Source organism: Pinus tabuliformis, chromosome 6, assembly GCF_031772625.1.
Source record: "Pinus tabuliformis cultivar Carrire ecotype Pingquan chromosome 6, CPIR1, whole genome shotgun sequence".
NCBI lineage: Eukaryota > Viridiplantae > Streptophyta > Pinopsida > Pinales > Pinaceae > Pinus > Pinus tabuliformis.
Genome location: NC_142292.1, coordinates 268,523,649 through 268,541,755, shown reverse-complemented (window position 1 = coordinate 268,541,755; position 18,107 = coordinate 268,523,649). Strand labels below are relative to the sequence as shown.

At 34.6% G+C, this 18,107-nt stretch overlaps 1 pseudogene; it reads right to left on the bottom strand.

The window, feature by feature from the left end:
• LOC149258397 (glycine-rich domain-containing protein 1-like) overlaps positions 1–18,107 on the bottom strand; it is a 52,884-nt pseudogene that overhangs the window by 16,430 nt on the left and 18,347 nt on the right.

The window sequence follows — 18,107 nt, the reverse complement described above, 5'->3', positions numbered from 1 at the left end:
GCTCTGAATATTCATTGAACAAATTTACAAAACCTAACTATCAACCCACATCCATAGTATTTTCTACAACATTATAAAATTTATCATGCAAAATGTATAAACTCCAATTTTTTTATATTAAATATCAATTCATGATAAACAATTCTATGAAAAATGTGTCCAAAATTTATGTCATGATAAAAGTTTATATTAAAGATATTCTCAAATGCAAATGTGCATCAAGGAGAATCTCACTCCCATCTATGATATATCATCATCCTCATCCTCATGGATGCCTTGCAAAACATGTGTAATATCCATATATACATAAGATTGTATACCTTTAAATTAAATTTTAATGTATTAAAATTAAATGATAATTTTATTATCAAAACAAAATTATAAAAGGTTTCAAATTCCACACAATACCTCATGGTGTTTGCCCTACATTTCACCCTTGTGGATGCTTTGTATAACACATGTACATGTATATATTAAAAAATTAAAAATGCACATGAAAATGCATGAACTCAATATATTAAAAAAATTGTAAGTTTTTCAAATTGTCTAGACAATCCAATCCACATAGTTGACTCCATTGCTAATGTCCCTTTTGAATGAAAAATGCATTCACAAACCTAAAATTTTAAAATTTTAAAATTGTAAGATAGATCTCGTTTTTTAATGAAACTTGCTTCAAGTTATAATGAAACAAAGTTGAAATATTTAATAATTGTGACAAGCCAATCTCTGGAACATCTCCTCATATAGAGTAAGAAATTTGCACAGTGACGATAATGCTAAATGGAATGGGAATTTGTGAACATTTAATTATGTAATTCTTTTTTTGCAAAAATTTCTTCACAATACCGATATATTAAAATAAAATTAATAGTATGGACATGTTCTTAAAGAAAACTAACATCTCTCAACATATCTTCATTTGAACCTAAACCTAGCAACGTTATATTATCATAATTTTCTTTCAACAAATGAGATAACTGCAAAGGGTGAACGTATGAAAAATTCGTTTTAGACTATACCTAAAAACGTTTATAAAATGTATGTGAATCCAATGGCCTCTTCTAAATATTAACATTAAAACAACTCTTCTAAACATTAACACATACATTACATTACATTAAAACATTAATCCTAAACATTCACTGTTGGGCTGCCAAAATAAACATTTTCTTTCACTATTTTTCACCTTTATCCTCATTTTGTCACTTCATTCCATTACATTATCATTACTAGAGTTCACATTTACATTTTCCAAAGTTATTAATTCCATGTATTTAAAGTGAATTTATGATTAAAGGTTAGAGAGATAACATGTATTTGCTTATACCTAAAAGTGGCTTGAGTTTGATGACATGTGTAGATCATTTGGAAGCTTCCAAGGCACCCTTATGTGGCCTCGCAAGATAAAATTCTAATTTCAACTCAAGAGGTGGCCCATATTCCAAGGAGAAAGATCATGGAGATCTTGATGTGTCATGGGATTTGGATCTAATATTTAGGGATAAGTTGAGACAAGTATGGATCTAGTAGATATTTAAGGGATCTACATTTATTGAATAGATATCTCTAATTCATGTATAAATAAGAGAAGCATCCTTCAAAGGAAGAAGAACAATTATCAGTTATTCATTAGCGTCATATTTATGTTCATTCAGTATGAATAATATCATTTTCTCCAAATTATGAGTTATGAGTGTTGTTTGATTCTTAAGGTGTGATAGTTGTTCATGTGTGCTCATTGAGGAATCGAAGGATCCCCATACCAAGATAAGTACACTTTGTTGTAGATTAATGTTCATAATTGTGAATACACTAGTTTTAATTTTGGATGTTCATCTTATTTATTTGTTGTAAATACTTGTAGATAATTTCAGTATGAATTCATGTTATGGCCATGTTTTGTTGAGTGAAGATTGATCTACTTTCAGTAGCTAGTTTTTATGTGAGAAGGACAAATAGGATCTCCTAAATTAGGAGTCTCTTCTCCATGAGCTGGACTGAACTGAAACAAGATTTACTTTCTTATATGCTTTCCCAGATTACATTTATGTGAAGATTGATTTCCTTTCAGTAGCTAGTTTTTATGAGATAAGGACAATCAGGTCCTCCTAAGTTAGGAGACTCTTCTCCATGAGCTAAGAACTAAACTAAAAACAATATTTACTTGCTTTCATTTATATGCTTTCCTAGATGTTTGGAAATGTTGTTATAGAAAGATTGTAGAAATACAATCAGGACTCTTGAACGAGAGACTCTTCTCTATCTTCTAAAGTAAACTAATTCCATTGATCAAACATTTGTAATATGCATTTCCATTCTAAACAAACTTCCTACACCTATTTCATCTAAGGTTCCATATATTTTGGTTTGCTTCAAAGTTTATGAAACCCTCGGGTTGACAAATTAAATGACAGGGATTTAGCAAACAACTAAATCACCCAACATTTTGGCATCGTTGTCGAGGAAGCAAACTTAGATGTAAGTAGGAGGATTGTTTAGGAGCAATTTTCATTTAGGATCATTCTTATTTAGGGTTAATTGCATTTAGGAATTTTCATTTAAGTTTATTCTCATATAGAAAACATAGAAATAGAACACAAATAAAAAACCCCAATTCATTGAAAAAAAGAACAAAAATACAATAAAATCCATATGTATATATGGAAGAAAAATGAGTATAAGTTTGGAACAACTCACTCAGATCCTAGCAAATGTCAAGATCTCCTCTTCTTGCAAAGAAGAGATCTTGATAGTAGCCAAAATCTTAACTACTCCTCTAGAAGAAAACAATGAATTAACATTCGAAGAATCTTGTATACCTCATGATGAAAAATTATTTGAACAAGAGACTGAGGAGGATGAAGAGAAGTTGCAGCATGATATGAATCAGAGTGGAAATCACACCTATGAAAGCCTTATCGAAAGGTGGTTTCGATGGTTTCAAACAAGTACGAGGTTAGATCAATTTCATTTTTATTTCATTAAATCACACTCACAAAAACTAGATTCGATCATCCTTGTATATTTTCATTTTAAAATTGCAAAATTGAAAATGAATATATTTTTACTACTATTACATGAATGATTACATTAGAAATTTAATTACATGTAATAGTTTGTAATTTTCAATTAGCATAGAATAGGTAGGATGATATTTTCAGTTCAAATAAGTATGCTCTCCTCTTGCATTTTTGCACAATCTCAAGGATAAGAAAGTATGATGTTTATAAATGTTTTCGGGTTGCAATATACTTGTCTCCATTTGCTAAAAGAAAAAATCATCCTAATTCAATAAAAAATTCTAGGCTATTTTAGAGTTAAAATAAAACTTAAATTTTTTTAAAAGATTTTGATTGTAAAACAATATAAAAATAATAATAATAATAATTAAAAAGATTTAGAATAAAATTCAATTTATTTTTTAAAAAATATTTTGATTTTAATAAATAAATATATTGGAATAAAATTCATTTTTTTTAATTAAAAAGAAATTTATGAATGAAATTCAATTTGTTTTTAAAGATTTTTAAAATAACCAAAAAAAACTCATTAGAAATAAATTTAATTTCTTTTTAATTTGTTGCAACACAAAAATAAAAAAAATAAAAATTTAGGAATAGAATTTTATTTTTATTTTTATTTTTAATTAAAAAAAAAAAACAAAAATCAATTTTAATTTAGTTCTAAAAAAACCATTAGAAAATAAATAAATAACGCATTCTGCAAAAGAACTAACAGTGAAACAACCGCTCAAACCATCGAGATAACGATTAGCCAACCCAAACCATCGTTTGCATCTGATCTAAGGGATATGATCGGTTGGAGATAAGCTTTGAACCTAGGGAAGCCATTCAAACCTTTCAATCAGATAATGGGAACTCTTCTTGCTGCAAGGTGTTAAAAAAATTCCTTTAATTGATGAAGCTCGCCTATTCACGGATGTTAATAAGGTTGAGTGCACCTTGACGGTAGAGGAAATGCGCAGAAATACTATGATGTATGACTTGTTATTTGTAACCGTGACCATGATATATACATGAATATGTGTTATACGAATTATCTCCATCAAGTATGCCATCATCAACGCGATCTTCAAATCATCGCTGACCCATATGTGATTTCTCAATGCTACGTTGGCTCTTTAGGATATGTGAATATTGAGGGAACCGCCAACCCAGAAAATCAGTTTTATGAATCACCTTAACCAACCAATAATGCAATAACCAGGTGGACGGATGGCTTGGAACGTTGGGAGGTTCGTCTCCTTCCCGATCCCTGCGGAAAAGAAAATCAAAACAATACAAAACATTTTTTTGTTTTTGTGATTTTATTATTTTTATTTTATAACCATAAAAGAAAAAAAATAATAACAACAACAACAAAAACAAATAAAAAAAATCAAACAACTAAAAAATAATATTAAAAAAAATCAAGACAATTATATAAAAAATCAAAACAATTCCAAAAAAATATCAAAACAAATAAAAAAATTTACAAATTTAAAATTTTTGCAAATGGACATTTCATAACTTTTGAAAACAATTTATGTTTTCTTGGCATTATTTCAAAGGAACTTAAATACAAAGGGAACACGTAAAAAAATTCATTTTATTTCGTTGATAAGCATTCATACTTATTCTTGAATTTTATGTCTTCCAAAAAGCTCTCTCAGTTTTCATGCAGGGTTTGTACTGAGCTTTTATAGGTGCGTAGACGATCCAAGTTCATACAAATGTGATCTCGAGAAATCACATTCATCATTGAAAGCTTGAAGGAGTTAATACATATGTCATGACATTTATCACTACAGAAAAATCTTTTGCGTCATGATATGTTACCCACACTTCTCCTTCAAAGCCTCATTAGTCATCCATGTTAAAGTCCATTCATTCATTACCTTATCCATCATGACTTCATACATGTCTACTTTTTTGAGCCGCATACATTTTCGCCTTCTTTTTAGTTCATCTTTTTGCTTCATGAATAAACCATCCATCTCTCTACATTGTCTTGTTTTCCATGCCATAAAAGTTGTTTGGCCATAACATCTTGTATCTATAGTCCTAACAATCATTTTGTACAAACCCATGTTGACTAATGTGGGATTATTTAAGGCCCACCTTTTAACAAGTCTTGACCCATCGGCCTTAGCACCTTATCTGGGACAAAGACTAGAGTCATTATCAGTACCTTGAGGCTTGTAGGCGCTAATGGAAAGTCCTCTTGCCAATGAATAATGGGAATACATTAATGTCCCTTGTTTGTTGGATCTTGCAAGTGGCTCGACATCATCTCATTTATTCACACTTCGCAAGATGTACATCGGTACCTTGGCACAAATTGACATTAATGGTGACTTTGCCTCGCATTCGTTAACGACATGAAATCATTCGACATGTTTTTGTGTATCACTTTTTTGTCGGTAATCTAATGACTTCTTTCCATGTTCGACATTGACACATTTACTCACATGGAAAGAATTGTGCCACGATATGGAATGACATGAAGACTATATGATTTAGTAGCAGATTCAACAGTATTTTATACTTTGGAATAGATTTAGTAGTAGTGTTAAAGGATCCACATTCACAAATTCACTCTAAATACATGAAATTAATAATTTTTGGAGCAACTAAGACACATATCACATTCTTGTATTCTTCATTCCATGATTTAGCAGCAAGAGCTACACTTTTCTACATATACACAGTTTGTCCACTTAGGTAAGTAAATGTATGTTCTTTTCTAGCTTTTTACCATATAATTCCTTTAATATTGAAAATTATAATTTTTGGAAAATGTTTCACCATGTTCATGTTCATATCACATATTCAAATTTCATTATATAAATCACATTCATATTCCATTATCACCTTTCATATGTCATATATATCCTAACCAACATAATTTTCCAAACAACTATTATTGCATTATGATTCAAATGTTACATGCTTTGTAAATAATGGTTGAAGAATGAATGATTGCTTAAATGTTTTCAATGTCTTTTGATGCAACACAAAAACAATGAAAGTATTGTTACACAAGAACCAATACTAATCAAATTTTGGCTATCACACAAGAACCAACCAAAATAATATGTTGCAATCAAATGTTTTCAGAAAGAAGACTTTGCAAAAAAGGAACAAAGTTGCCAAAAGAAAAATTATGCGAAGTTAAAAAATTGATATCAGCCAAAGTCCATATAAAAGAAAGACAATACAAAAAGATTAAATCATGATTAAGTGAATCAATGCAATAGATTGCATGAGGACATGAAATAACTTAAGATGGAGGGTATGTTGGGCCACCAAAATTAACATTCACTTTCACTATTTTTCACCTTTATTCTCATTTTTTTGCTTCATTCCATTACATTATCATTACATAACCCTATGTTATCATTTCTACATGAGTTCACATTTACATTTTCCAAAGCTATTAATTTCATGCATTTAGAGTGAATTTATGATTAAAAGTTAGAGAAATAACACGTATTTTCTTATACCTAAAAGTGGCTTCAGTTTGATGACATGTGTATATCATTTGGAAGCTTCCAAGGCACCCTTATGTGGCCGCCCAAGATCAAATTCGAATTTCAACTCAAGAGGTGGACCATATTCAAAGGAGAAATATCATGAAGGTCTTGATGTGTCATGGGATTTGTATCTAGTATTTAGTGATAAGTTGAGACAAGTATGGATCTAGTAGATATTTAAGGGATATACATATATTGAGTAGATATCCCTAATTCATGTATAAATAAGAGAAGCATCCTTCAAAGGAAGAAGAACAATTATCAATTATTCATTAGCATCAGATTTATGTTCATTCAACATGAATAATATTATTTTCTCCAAATCATGAGTTATGAGTGTTGTTTGATTCTCAAGGTGTGATAGTTGTTCATGTGTGCTCATTGAGGAATGGAAGGATCCCCATACCAAGATAACTACACTTTTTTGTAGATTAATGTTCATAATTGTGAAAATACTAGTTTTACTTCTGGATGTTCATCTTATTTCTTTGTTGTAAATACTTGTGGCTATTTTCAGTATGAATTCATGTTATGGCCATGCTTTGTTGAGTGAATATTGATCTCCTTTCAATAGCTAGTTTTTATGTGATAAGGATAACTATTATCTCCTAAGTTAGGAGTCTCTTCTCCATGAGCTAGACTGAACGGAAACAAGATTTACTTTCTTATATGCTTTCCTAGATTACATTTATGTGAAGATTAATTTCCTTTTAGTAGCTAGTTTTATGAGAGAAGGACAATCAGGTCCTCCTAATTTAGGAGACTCTTCTCCATGAGATAAGAACTAAAATGAAAAAAATATTTACTTGCTTTCATTTATATGCTTTCTTTCTTGTTTTCTTAGATGTTTGGCAATGTTATTATAGAAAGATTGTAAAAAGAAAATTAGGAATCTTGAACAAGAGACTCTTCTCTATCTTCTAAAGTAAACTAATTCCATTGATCAAACATTTTTAATATGCATTTCCATTCTAAACAAAATTCCTACACTTTTTTCATCTAAGGTCGCATATATTTTGGTTTTCTTTTAAGTTTACGAAACCCCCAGGTTGAAAAACTAAATGACAGGGATTTAGCAGACAACTAAATCACCCAACATTCACACATAACAATCCCATGCCCTCTTCATCATTACCAATTAGGTCTTTTCAGCCATCATGGAATTCCTTTGCATATGCTCTAACCTCTTCAATATTCATGTTATCTATTTCCACATCTGATTTAAATACAAAATTAGCATGTGAATCAATGTGTGCTCTTTGTCAATTTAAACCGACATCAATTCCAGTCAATGTAGTCTATATGTTGTCTAGAATATCATCCCTTCCTTCTCAACCAATCTGAGAAACGACATCCATCTCCGATCACAGAGTTACCAGACATGGTTATTGACGTACCAAAGGAGACAGAGGACGAGGAAATGCAGTATCCCTAAATGCACCCTTTCGATCATATGTATGATCTTTTCTAGTACCATAATATCTAGATGGAATATCATTATAATCGAGTTCCATACCCTGAAAAAACTTTGCATAAAATAATCAAGAAAAATAATGTGGAACCTCGTCATTCCATGGCAGGTTGGCATATGTTGCAAGGAACCTATCATACAAATGATGGGCAATTTCAGGGTGCTTGAAATATTTCACCTTCAACATATTAATTATCAACCCTTATTTAAAATTAAAATATATTTGGCTTATGCTTTTGTAATCCTCCTATTTACCTCATCTGATTTATTGGGACCCATCACTTTCTCCTTATGACGCCTCATTGTTGGTGGCTGAAATTGCATGTTTTACCCACCTTTTTACCTTGTTTCAGGTATCCATTTTACACCATTGTTGAAAAATTTACATTATAAACCACATAGGTATACCTCTTCTCATGTCGGTATGAATCATTAATCAATGAATCATAGACATAGGGGATTGTTGCATAAGTGGCTTGCTATTTTGATTATTCTTGCAGATTTGGAGGAAGTATGATCAAGACCGTGGTTCCACAATGGTGACCATCTAGTTGGCAACACTATCTCAAGACATCAGCTGCAACAGTGGATCAATCCTTCAATCAACACACTGTTATCTTTATATTTTGTTTCTCTTAAGAAACCACTATGTAATTGTAGGTACACAACTACCGTAATTATAAGAGATGTTAGTGTTAACAAATTGTATAAGTAGAGTTACGGGGCTGTGAAAGTCGACAGTTAGGATCACAAGGAATTATGTTATCTTTGAGTCTGTAACAACATACATGTATTACCTCTTTTGATTAATGAAATTATGATCTTCTGAGTATTTCATGACTTCTAGATCTCGCCATAGCCCTGATCAAGGAGTTGGGCCCACTCTCTTGATCAAGTGTTATTGGATAGATGTGTGCATAGGTTTATTTCACTCAATTTATTTATTGTTGTGAATTCTTATTAGTGTGTTGCTATGAGTCTGCTTTGTTGTTACTCTTGTTGCTGTTACAGTCATTATTGTTGTTACTCTTATTTGTTATTACACATTGTTAAGTGTATAGCTGAATGTTCAGTTTCAGGTAGGGAAACTGTGGTCTACATATACTTTGCATGATAGCCTTGAAATACTCATAGAGCCCTGAGTTGACAATTAATGCGGAATTGTGTGAATTGCATGATTCATATATAAACATCAACATTTTGGTGTCGTTGTCGAGGAGGCTATTAAGGGCACAAAAGTATGACTTGTATTGATCATAGGACTGATTTCTCGTCCTAGGGAGGGAATTTTCCACCCTTCTCTAGGTCCTGAGCATTAGATCGTTTTGTTTCTTTGATTGTCTTGTTTTATTTTTCATAGGAACCATTGGGAAGTTTTTATGTCACCCTGTTTTAGGTCCTGAGCTTAATTTGGTAATTGATTTATTTTTAGGGGCCACTCTCTCATCCTGGGGAGGGAATTTCATACCTTGCTCCAGATCCTAAGCTTTCTATTTGTTTTCGTTTTTTCCTTTTATCTCTTGACTGTATGAATAGAGATACAAATAGAAAGGGCAAAGGAAGACCCCCGAAAAGAAGAGGGGGAGGTCTAGGCAGAAATATCTACATCCAAGAGATCATTTCAAGACCTGAGTCAAGAGCATCACTGTGAGCTACTGTTAGGGTGAGATCTCACATGAGATCTAGAGGGAAATCAGTTTCACAACCAGAAGCTTCCCCAATAACAGAAGTGTAATTAAGGGAAGAAGAAGTAGCAAGTAGAGGATCTAAGAAACTGCATATTGCAAGTTCAGAGGAAGAAGATTGAGGGAATTATTTGCACCACTTGATCGAGGGCATGTTGTTAAACAACCTCAACCACCTGTTATAGAACAGTCAGGGCCAGAACCTATTGATATTCCAAGTGCGTATTGGTAGGTATTCATGGCTTCTACAACTTCTTCGATTGAATTTTCAATTGGAGATATATCAGAGGTGATGTGCCTATGAAGCCTATTCCTTTAACAACATTACCTAATTTCCATGGTCTTTCTTCCAAGGATCTAGACACATTCATTTTTGAATTTGACATTGTTTGTTGATGGTATGATTATATTTTTGAAGCTCAAAAATTGAAGATATTCCTCGCTACTTTGAAGGGCACATATTCGAGATGGTTTATGGGTTTAGGGGAGGAATGTATTGCTACATGGGACCATATGAAGATGATTTTCCTCGAGAAATATCAAGATCAGTACAAATCCTAAAATGTGAAGGAAGAAATCTTTAAGATTATGCAAAAAGAGGATGAGAACATGGAGGAATTTGCGGAGCACTTTCAATATAGTTTGCAAAGGTCAGGCCATTGTGATATAGATAATAATATTTTGAAAATAATCTTTCTTAGGTCACTGAGGGAGGAATCTCTAGAACTATTGAATGTGGTAGAGAAAGGAGATATATCACAAGATGAATTTGATGCCATCTGTGAATTATGCATCAAGTTTTAATGAGGGGATGTCAGGCATAAGAAGGGGATCTGAACTCGCAAGGCATCCAGCGGTGGAGTTACAAAAGTAGAGATTGGGAACTTGCTAGATAATTTGATGTTAGAAAATTAGATATTATAGAGAAATGCAACACACAAAATATTACAGAAATATAAACACAAAAAACACATAAAAACAAGAGAGACATAGATATATGTGGTTCACCCAATTTGGGCTATGTCCACTAAGAAACATAGATTGCTTCCTTTTTTTATATTATCCAGCAAAATAAAGAGATACAACCTACAGGAGGTCCATTGTAACTCCCTCTGCCCTCTCACACAATATCCTCTCTCTTTGTCACTTAGAAAACACATCTTTATAGTTGCAATACAATTCTGTCATATATAGTGAGGGGTTTCCTTCTAGGGAAAAAACCCCTAATTTAAACATAACTTCTATGTCAGCATGCAAAAATGGCCATTGTTTCCACCCCATCACGAAGTGGGGTCCAATGCGGTGATACCTTTGAATAAAAATGATAATCAAGCTCCACACCCAATATTTTAGAACCGGTATCGTGAGCACACTGTCATCACAGTTGGACGTGTTACAGGCGAAACAGAAGCAGATAGAAGTAGATAATGCTATGTCCATTTTCTATCCTCAATGTAGGAAGAAACATCTAATAAAGGAATTCCCATTGAATTCAATCAAGACTTGTGATATATGTGAACGAAGTCATTCCACTAGCATCTCTTCCTGGGCTGAAGGCAGTCTTTCAGGGAACGAATGAAGAAATGGATCAATTGTATTTTAAGGGATCAAAGAAACCATAGAAACCACGGCCACAGAACAAGAATCAAGGTATGCCTTAAGACCCTTCATAGTATTTTAATAATTTGAATTTTGGGCCTCAACCTATACCCTATTCACCATCATTGTTGCAATCTTATCAATATCCAATGTCTTGGAAACCATGGTACCCTCAATGTAGTCCAAACCCTTCATGGTCCCAGAATTGGCATGGACCTTCTCCTACTCCTCCTTCAGTACAATTATCCCAACGTATGCCACAACAACAGCTACATCTACCTTCTAATGCATCCACTAGTAATCTTCCTCTTCATCTACAACTACATGTTCAATCCAATCCAAATCCAAACAATCGAGGGGTGCAACAGGTTAATACACTCAACCTCCCTTCATATAATATTTCCACTATGGAATGTTACAAATTGAATCTTTGGTCCAGTTGGGTGGTGAATACTCAAACTTCACCAATAATTGTTGAACATACCAATCATCAAGTCTCGGAACCAAAACCTAGAGATTCTACTAGAATAACTGGGGATGAGAAAGTACAAATTACTACGAAACAACAAACCCCTTCACAAACGTTTGTTACTAGAGGATTTCAGACTATCCCACCTTATCCTACGAGATCATCATTGAGAAAACCAAGTCCTCATCTTGAATTTGACTTTTTAGGGGAGCTGCAGAATTTATTTGTCAAAATACCACTACTTCAAGATATGAAGGACGTACAGATTTATTCTGAAAAATTTAAAGAATTTTTCTCTAAGTAATCGGGTAGAAAACTAAAGCATCCACTCACTATTCACGTTATAGGAAAATTATCAGACAAAATGCTGGGGAAGCCTATACCTATTAAATACAGGGATCCAGGGAACCCAATTCTGACAGTACAGATTAATGGGGTTGATATCCCAAATGTACTGGTAGATTTAGGGGAAACCATTAATGTTATAACCTCTGCAACTGTGATTACCTTAGGTTTTTGAAACCTTAAACCAACTCCCACCATCCTAGAATTGGTAGATTGGTCTACTATAAGATCGGTAGGGAAGCTGGAAGATATAATTATTTTAGTAGACTCATGGAAATACCTTGTTGATCCTTTGGTTTTACATACTCAATCCCTAGCCAGTGGACACCCTTTGATTTTAGGGAGACCTTGGTTTGTGACTGCATATGCTTACATTGGGTGTTGGTCTATAAATATGGTAATATCCAATGGGGAAGTGTGGTGCAGGTAAATTCTCAGTGCGAACACAAACAATTGCTCTAGCTCGAGAGAGCAGGTCTAGCCACAAATAAACAATCTAAGGAAAATACCTTAAGCTAGAATCAATTAAGATGGCCTACCTCTTAGAACGTTATTCCACTTGGTGGTGATCCTGCTTCCTCACTCTAATTATCTTTCATTTCCTTCCTTCGAATACCTGAAACAAGAAAACAACAACAACAAAAAACGTGACAACATGCAATATTGTTTTCAACCTACTTAATAGGTCAAGGAACATTAAGCCATAAAGATGTAAAATTAAACTTCATGTAGGAAATCAATTGATAGTTTCATGAATATAAATCAGAAAGAGATTACAACTGGTGCCTTGATATTGTTGATCTCCTCCGACATATCCGAGTTCCCACACTTCTGATAGCACTTCATGGATAGCCCAAGCAAATGGAAGTTTAAGGCATCTTTCCCTCTAGTCTCAAACCAAACCAAAATCACACTATTCTCCCTCAGACACACACTAGAAAGCTATAAGCTATAATAACTTGTTGGTTATTCACACTTGCTCAAAAACTCCAACTAGCTTTTGCTTGGGAAAAAGAGAGGCTTATATAGCTTGAATGGATGGGAGATGGCTCCTCTCATCATGGGAGAAGGTCTTATCTCTTGAGGTTGTTCCATCCTAATAGGGGAAAGGAGCCCAAACTGATTTCCCCGGCTCTATCCAGCCCAACCATCTACCAAACTTCTGTTACGAAGCTTTTAGACATGGAAGATTTGGCTCCTTATTTAAAAAACCTTCCAAAAGAGGATCAGCATGACTAGAAAAGGTCTCAGTCGATATGATTGGCGCGAGTAGAAAACAGGTCAGTAGCATCGGTCTTGTAAAATGGGTTAGAAGGAAGATTCTTAGGAAATGATGCAAAGGGGAATTATTATGCTCATGAAGCGGGACATACTGGGAGTTTCTTCATGATGGGAAATCATGTTGGGTACACTATAGAGGTCCTTTGAGATCGTAGACAGGGGAGTACAGGGACAGTAACAGAATGTTGTTTAACAGATGCCCCCTAAAGTGTGAAGGTCGAACTAGAGTGAAGGGTGAAATGCTTTATACATGGAAGCAGAGAACTCAAGTCTGTCATCGGAAAACCTGCAAGCAAGCATAGATACATATACATCACTGAAAACTATGAATAATAATACATGAATCATGGTATGGATGAAGCCATCCAAAGAATAATCATGTAAATGGATCCAAGGCATGGGTACAACCATCCAGTAGAGAGGATCATAATGAAACCAAGGTATGGTCGCAGCCATCCAATAATGAGAAGGGTCACATATAACAATTCATTGTATGGTCATAGCCATCCATCTAAAAGAGACATGTACATCAACATGACCATGTCACATTGCCTTGCAACCTGGACTTATGTAATCTTAGCCCAGGGTCTTACGCTCCAAACGACCCGATCAAAGTACAAATCCTAACATGTGAATGAATGTGGTGAAGTCGAACATGCTAAGAAGTCGCTTGATTATCGGTCAATGATGTGAACCGTTGACAAGCGTGAGAGAAAACACCAATAATGACAATGGCTCTCAAGGTACTGGCAACACCATTCATGAAATGTGAAGAAATGAACTGATGTCGAACACCCATGAAATCACCCGATCAAAAGTCAATGATGTTTACTTGTTGTCGAGTATGAAGAACTTGCCATTAGGGCATGCAAGCTCTAAGGTACTATAAGGGAGTATCTCAGCCAGCTTCTTGGATAATAATCTGAAGTCGACAGGAATCGACCGTGTCGAAGGAGGGCCATGATATATCCCACATCATCGACACCAGACAACATGATGAAAATGATTTCAGATGATACAGAGAATCAAGAGTAAGTGTAACTGCAGAAGGACTGACTCTTGAACATATCGACAGAACAATTTCGGAGTTTGGCAGCTATTGGATCCATAAGATCGGTATTCATGATAACATGGCAAAGATCAAATGGAAGGCAAAAATGAGTGCCCCAACATGGGAAGGTCAAATGAAAAGGAGAATATCCCAACCCGACACGAAGCAGAAAATGTCATATTCAAGAGTGAGGTGCCGACACGACTAACCAAATTTCCAAATTTTCCCCACCATTTCTGGCAAGTACCCCAATTATTTTTTATTGCAAGCTTGAAGGGATAGCATATGCTTACACTTAAGTTCATCCTTCGGACGAATCCGACCTAGTAAGTTTAATGAGTGCTAGGAAGGAGAAGCTACCATTCATCATGGTGATGAATCCAATGTCGTTTAATGTTTTAATGAGTCCAACAAAGATGCAACTTGGTATCATTTTCATGTTTAGAGAGTTTGAAAAATACATGGAAAATAAAACTCCACATGATCCCTTTTCATACATTTGTGTCTTTCGAGCTTGGAAAGGTAGAAAACGATGCTCGAGAGAATCGCTTGACCATTTCAGTCAAGGAGTGCCTTTTTCATAAATAGTGCATCCCAGCCCAAAAAAGGAGTAAATGTATATTGGGTACACAACGTTTTGTAGCCTTTTAATGAGTTCAAAATGAGAAGAGCTCAACAATCTTTTCGTGTTTAAAGAGTCGGAAAAGAGCTTGAAAGCAGACCCCCCATTTTATTCTCTTTTATGAGTCAAAAAGGGAAAAATACTCAGTGATATTTTCATTTGATATTTACGAGTCAAGAAAAGAGATGAAACATGACTACAGTACCATCATCAGCAATCCATCACTTGTTGCTACACAAGAAAGGTAAAGGCATTATCAAATTTTGAGGCAAAATAGGTCAAAAATACTTAAAAACCTAATACTTCATGAAAAAATGAATAAAATGGGGCAAAATTAATTATTTTTTACCATTTACCATTTCACCTTTTTGTGAAGAGCTTTTTATCCACTTGTGCCCTAAATTTTCTGGAGCAGATTGCATGAGATCTAGGAGGTCATTCGCCGAGTCATTAGTTGCAGGTAAGAGTCGAGACCTTAAGCTCCATTTTCACACTGATTCTTCCTATTTTTATCCATTTTTGGGTTTCATGGGGAGCTTTTGGAAAAAAATTTCGCCCTCGGTCGATGCGATTTTCAGTCGCAGAATCTCGCCAATCGGAGGTGGCTAAAACTGCCAACCGTGTCACCGATGCCACTGTTTTTAAAACAGTCGCACCAGCGCCGTGAGAAAAAAATTTGCATGTTCCTTTCTCAATTCAACCGTTCAAACCCAATTCTTTTCAGCCAAGGATGATCGTTGACTTGATTACATGGATTTTGTAGGAAGAAATCATGAAAAATGGTATATTGGAAAGAACGTTAGCATGAGGATATTGATACTCAAGTAATAGTTGATCCAAATTGCTTGGAGGCTTTGAGGAATGGTGGGCTCCTCAAATTCTTTCTTACACCAGGTATATGGGCCCAACCTAAGTTTCTACGGTACCTAATTAGTCTCTGGGACATAAATCGAGAAATTTTCATAATTGGTGACCAAGAGATAGAGTTGGAGACTTCAGACTTTTATTTCATCACAGGACTGTCCCAGAGAGGGGAACTAGTCAACCTATATGGATCGAGGCCGATTGGGCAAGTGTGACTATGCTACTTTCCAAACATTTCCCAGGAGCTCTCAAATCAAAAAGTGGCAAGATCGAGATTATGACCATTCAGGATCTTGTGTTAAGAGTGCTACTATTGACCATCAATAGTGCTTACACCTAATCCTCGTGATTGGGTGAATTATTGTAAATAGACAAATAGGAGCAGTATACATTGCAGATCAATCAAAAATCAAGCCATCGGGGCTTGGCGCAATTGGGCTTAAACTGCCTGGTCTTCCAGAATGTCTTGTGGATCTTGTTCTATATCTCTCATAGCTCAAGAGAAACTTGTTGTCCTTGGTCCACATCTACTAGCAAGGTCACTCCATTCATATGTTTGATGGCAAGCTTGAGGTAAGAAAAGCATATGACCACTCACTTTTCATGAGGGGAATAGAAGAAGAAATGCTTCTCAAACTGCAAGGAACATCTACTCATGCACAACATTTCTCATACAATTCTCATCATGAAGAAGGTACACTTCCATCAAGTTTATTATGGCATGCTAGATTTGAAAATTTGAACTATGACAGTCTTCGCTTATTGAAGAAAAATGGTGTCGCTGGTTTTCCTACAATTCCTAGGAAACTTAAGCAATGTGATGCTTGCATTCTAGGAAAGCATAGCAAACAGTCTTTTCATGATTCACATTCAAGAGCACATAGGAAACTTGAACTCAATCATTCAGATTTATGTGGTCCAATGCATGTTCCTTCTGAAAATGGAAAAAAATATATCATGACATTTATTGATGACTACACCAGAATGTGTTGAGTTTATTTATTGAATAAAAAATCTGATGCTTTTCAAACATTCAAGAATTTTCATAAATGGATTGAAAATGATGCACAATCTCATATTGGGTCTATTCGCACTGATAATGGAAAAGAATACACATCAAATGAATTTGAAAAATATCTTCGCCAACATGGGATCAAACATCAAACAACTCTGCCTTATAATCCCCAACAGAATGGTGTAGCTGAAAGAATGAATAGGACAATCTTAAATATGGTACGATCCATGCTTTTCTTCAAAAATGTAAAGATAATGTTTTGGGCTGATGTTGTTCTATGTGCTGCATATATAAAGAATAGATGTCCATCTAATTCTATAAGAAACAAGACTCCTTATGAAATGTGGTATGGACATCTTCCTTCAGTAAAACATCTCAGGGTCTTTGGTTCCACCTGTTATGCTTTGATACCAAAGGTACATAGAAACAAACTTGATGCTAGAAGTCGTAAGTGTATCTTCATGGGATATTCAAACACCTCCAAAGCATATCGTCTCTATGATGAAGTAAATAAGAAGTTTGTTGTATCTATAGATGTAATTTTTCTTGAATCATCCAAAACAAACAATGTTGTTGAGCGGCAACTTGATTGCTTGGATAGATTTGCAGAAACAAAATCATTTCAAGAATTTGATAATCAGATTCCACATCTTGAAGGGGGGATTCCTATACTAGATCAACATGTGGAATCTTCTTCTGAAGAACACTCTCTCCCGCATGAAACTCCAACAACGGATGATGCTTTAAGTGATGTAATTGATAGAATTGGGAGACTCAATCTTGATTCAGTCCCAACTCAATCAACGGAGCATCCTGGGCCATCTCAAAAAGGTCCCCCAAAGTGGCTGACAAAGACACTTGAAAGTGTTCATCCTGATGAAGTTGGAAAGACAGGAACCAGAAATTCAATCCAGAAAAATGGAGGTGATGTAGATGACTCTAATTCACTTGTTGATATGGATGTTTCTTATGATTGTGAATTGAACTTGTCTACAGATTTTGAACCAACTTCCTTCAAAGAAGTTGCTTCTCATGATGAATGGAAAGAAGCGATGCAAAAGGAGTATGATGCCCTCATAAAGAATGGCACTTGGAAGCTGGTTGATCCTCCATTAGGAACCAAATCAATTGGCTGCAAGTGGGTCTACAAGAACAAGTATAAAGCTG